This window comes from Phymastichus coffea, unplaced genomic scaffold (genome assembly GCF_024137745.1).
Source record: "Phymastichus coffea isolate CEN01 unplaced genomic scaffold, Cenicafe_Pcof_1.1 PCOF00069, whole genome shotgun sequence".
NCBI lineage: Eukaryota > Metazoa > Arthropoda > Insecta > Hymenoptera > Eulophidae > Phymastichus > Phymastichus coffea.
Window position 1 is genome coordinate 429 of NW_026706880.1, and position 5048 is coordinate 5476.

Here is a 5048-nt window from a genome sequence, read left to right on the forward strand (position 1 = left end):
CTTCTTTTTCTTACCATTTCTTCCCGCTTCTTTCTTCTCTTAGCGAGCTGCAGCATGAGCTCGTGCGCGCTCACTGATGTTTCGCGTGTATATATCTAGGCGCAACTAAAATAGATACGACGTGCGTCTTCTTTCTTTTTTCGAACTTGCAAGTTACGAGCTGAACTAAAGCTGCATGTACGAAAGAGAGGCTTTTACCGTGCAGATATTCAAATTAATTAATCTTTTGTTTGCTCTCTAACGGTGTCATTTATGACAAGTATAACTTCAAAAAAAGAATCACGGGGAGAATATTGTTTTTTAATGTGATAGATACTATACAGTTCGTCATAATTTTCTACGGATAAATACTAAAATATTGCACTGTTTTTTAAAAATTTATTTTATAAATGTGATCCCGTGAATTAAAAAGAAAAATAAATGAAAAACTGCAGCCAATATCATGTATAGAAATTCTTAGATTCTTTTTTTAAATTACCTTTTGAAAAGAATTGTAAAAACATTCGTAACCACGGTTAGATACAAAAAGCGAAGAGAAAAAAAATCAGTGATACAGCCCAATTTTTGAGCATCCCCGTAAGCGCGCAGGCAGAAAGGCACTCACGCCTCGGTGTTAATAGAAAACAAATGGAGTCTGAAAAATGAATCAAGTTCGCTTGCGGCGCATTCCTAATAGAAACATTCCCTCTGAGCTCTCTCGGTCCCATGCTGCAGTTGGCCTCCTGCATCCTCTCTATCTCTTTCTCTTCTTCTCTCGTTCCCTCTCTCTCTCTCTCTGTCCTCTCTCTCTCTCCTCTCTCTCTCTCTCTCCTCTCTCTCTCTCTCTCTCTCTCTCTCTCTTTCCTTCCTCGCTTTTCCCTCTTCTTTCACCCGCACAACTGAGAGTAGAGAGAAAGAGATAGTTCGTGCAAGAGAGTTGAGAATAAGCTCTCCACGCCAATGACGTGACGTAGGGAGGTATTACACGTTGGTTTCGCGGCGCATGCGCTTGTGCCTTTTGCTCTCTCTCTCTCTTTCTCTCTCTCTCGTCTCTTCGACTCTTGTGCACACACATGCTTTTGCTCTCCTAGATCTTCTTGGTGCGCGCGCGGCGCGCACGCTGATTTTTCTTACTAAGCTCGCACGATAAATCGCGTGCTGCTGCAGCCGCAGCACCGCCGAAAAACGCCGCCTGCCAATTATACTACCGCTAGTGGGCTTCGAGAGCGACTAGTTCAGCGCCAGACGCGAGCGCGCGCCACCCGATTACTCGCTATCAACCACCACTCTCCATCGATCGATTGATCGATCGACCTTTCCATCCCTTCCCGATTATTTTACGTAAGCAAACAAACATTTAGGAGGCTCGAAAAAGCTTGCTTTCACAGTGTTACAGTAGAAGAACATTACTGATTTCAATATTGTAATTTTTTGGGAGATCCCCGTGCATATTTATGCAGCTGTGCGACGGTTCTATTTTTTCGAAAGTGAAGTGAAAGATATTGTTGTATCTCAAAGTGTCTTCGTGAATAACAGTGACAAGTTTTAAAAAGGTGTAATTTTTACATCCCGCGGTCACTTGGACACGTCGTTTTAAACTGTCTCAATTTGACTTCGCTGCGTGATATTTTCAGGATATACAAGTGAATGAAAAAAGAAACACGTTATCGCATAAAAGTGCAATTAATCATATTAACATTGTAAGTAAGGAAGAGCCACGCGTAGAAATTCAAAGATCGCAATACAAATTAATATGATCGCAATGAAATTATGAAAAAAGCAGCATCTCGTTGAAAGGTCAATTAAGCCGTGGAAAGATCGCCCGAAGCCGGAAGCAGCATATCGATGAGGATCGACCGGGCGCTGGCTCTTTTCGGCCGGCGGCGCCACCTTTAACAAGGTAAGACGACTGCTGCTACTCTGACCGATAGCCAATTAACCGTTAACGGATTGCAAGCGCGGGTGTCTTGCGAGACTACTATGTACACGCGTATGCATCTGTGTGAGAATGTGCATGTACGGAAGAGAGAGAGAGAGAGAGAGAGAAAGACGGAGAGAGAAAGAGCTGAACTCATGGTTACATACTCTGACCGTGAGCTGAACAGATGCTGCACAAGAGAATACGCGTGTGTGTATATGTACATATAATCACGTATAACCATATCTTAAATTGTAATTTCTTTATTTTTCAGTTGCTATATCTTAAACTGTTTTGTAGCATGAAAATTCAAGGGAATAATATACACTAATAATACTAAAGCATGATCCAAAATTAGCCATTCTTGGATTGGCTTAGATCGGCAGGCAAAATAGCCATTATGTAGGGAATTCATTAATATGAATTTCTATGCACTTCAATGCAAACTTCATTCCTTATTCACTATGTAGAGTATGATAATCACATTAATACTCAATCAAATGTTATACTAACATGCAGTTTCTTATACCTCTAATGCTCTATGTTTGAGACGATATCCTATGCTATAGCTTCATGATTTCTTATTGAACCGGCGCGCACTGCTCGCAGATTCGATGAGAGCCGTTTCATAATAATTTAAAATAAGATTCATATACGGTCGTTTGATTAATAACATTTCAATTGCAGCAAAAATATACATTGAAATCAAAATATTTATCAAGGGGGAAGAAACGTTGCAATTAACGGATCAAGTATTTTCTCTCTCCTCTAATTAGACGTCAAGAGATACTTTTTTTCTGAATTTTCCTAGTGCATTTCACTTGCCTATATATATACACGTATGGGTTACGCGATAAACGCTGTATATACGCGATATTGCTTTCAGCGCTCCCGCGAGCTGCGCCTTCTTCCTCCCCCGACACACTTCCGCGTTAGAGAGAGACTCTCTCAGCAAACATATATACATGCACAACCATGCACAAATCGCAAACTCCTCTCTTTTTTGCAGGATTTCTCGCGGACATGAGTGGCTTATCGTTATTTATGGAAATCAACAATGCACGTGCGAGAGAGCACACTAACATAATTTGCCAGCGGATGTGTGAGAAACTGCTTTGCATGCCGCGATACTATATACTAATATTTATCCTTTCTTCGAGTGAAATTTACCCATTCATTGATTAATGTTTTCTATAATTAATAATTTTATGCAGTTTATTTCACGAGATTATCCTTTCGAGACAAATTGTTGCGTTTAATATTTGCAATTTCCCTGAAAAATAATGTAACCTTTACGAATGAAGAAAATGAACGTAGAAAAGTAAAATTTCTAGATTAGCGTGTACACTAAGTGAAAATTGACAAAAGTAAACAAAGGCGACCAAACGCCTGTTACACTTTCGAGCTATATAATGTTGGATACTCCGGGATATATAAAGCTATCAGAGAATTAGCCAATCGCCGGAGGCAATTTTCACTCGGAGAGTGAGAGAGTGCGTGAGAGAGAGAGAGAGAGAGAGAGAAATTTCTCGACGCTTTTAAACGCCACTAATATCTCGTTGCTTTTGCAGACAGCTTGCAGGCCCCACGAAAGCTGAGCAGAAAAAAACGTAGAGGTCAACGACAACTGCCTTCGACACACCTACGCTATTGCTTATTAATGCTGCTAAGAAGATTTTGCGCTTTTTCTCGGCAAATCGAAGGATGGACCGTTTGCTTTTGTGCTTTTATCCATATCTGAGCTCACCGATTTTATCGCTTCGTGTAGCAGTCGACTGATTATTAGATAAATTGCATTTAATGAGTCAAATAACTAAGGCTTTTGTGATGTACATAATTGCTATCATGTATATTGTGAATAAATTTTCTATTAAATTCTGACAATAAATGGTGTGAAAACAAGTTTGATTATTATAACTAATCATTTCATGGATGTAATGAACTTTTCTGTGTAGGATAGATAAAAATTAAAAATAATTCCTAAATTGGCACTGCTGTGAAATAAAATTTATGGAGTGATCTCAATCTTATCGTAATCACATGCATTATCCATATCACATACTCGTTAATGATCATCAATATTCTTCCTGATCGAGAAAGCGCCGTAAAGTAACAAATGATAAACTTGAAAAACTCGTAAGTCTAAGTGTGATACAGGGACAGTTACCAGACAGTGATATCAAATAACGAACCATTATAATGGTACTTCTGCCATAATAATCTTGTAGCATATATATTAGACGGATTACAGTGATGTGGAGAGAAATACCAAGCCTTCAAGAGATTACAACCGCCAATATAGTGACAAACACAGTCAGTCCTGCTGCAACAATCCCATTGGAGCAATCGGATTTTTAGCAAAGCGCGAGCGCAGTTACAACGACGCGCTACGTTGATATCAGCCTGGCGCACAATGCAAACGAGATGCAAAATTATTGTTCGTTGTATTTCACGATGCGAGAGAGTCACGTCTATGTATATGTATCGGTAGCAACGAGGCGAGGGTCCGATATTTACCGTTGCCGCGCGGCGCGTCGCACCATCACTTATCCGGGGTGCGCGACGACAACGACGACGAAAAGCCGGCCAGTTGCATCGATCGGCCGTACAATGTATCCCCTACTACAACTACGAACGCCCGAGCGAGAGAGAGAGAGAGAGAGAGAGAGAGAGACAGAGACTCTATCTCTTTTGCACTGCAGCCGCCGTTAATAAATCCATTCGCCGCTTGTGCGCCGCTCGACTTCCGGCGTGCGAAAACAACGCATGAATAATGAACGTCCCCAAAAACTCTTCTGCTCCGATTTCTTTAATTCTTTTTTGCCGTCGATACGACCATCTATTGGCCCTGAATGATCGACGACTAGATTGCTTTAACAGGTGATCATAAAATTGAGAATTGTGTCTGCGTTGCAGAGAAATTTCAGGCTGCACTGCGAGAGCCAACATTGCATATTTGGGCGAAATCGGTTGCGATATATGACGTCTTTTTAAGGATAAGTTATATGCCATGTCCAATAAAATTACCATCTCGAAATTACGAGCTGCAGCCGCACCGCAGCGCGCGTTATCGGCTTCTAATCCATACTTTTCGTCTGCTTACTAATAATGATACATATGCGTGCATGTACGTGCAGATAAATTGATATCA

General features: G+C 40.8%; 1 long non-coding RNA gene across 1 annotated transcript; it reads left to right on the forward strand.

The window, feature by feature from the left end:
• Nucleotides 1-1291: 1291 nt before the first annotated feature.
• On the forward strand, nt 1292-3658 carry LOC131667691 (uncharacterized). Its single transcript, XR_009302210.1, has 3 exons — nt 1292-1679; nt 1763-1879; nt 3469-3658. It is a non-coding gene; the product is annotated as an uncharacterized LOC131667691 (long non-coding RNA).
• The last annotated feature ends 1390 nt before the right edge of the window (nt 3659-5048 follow it).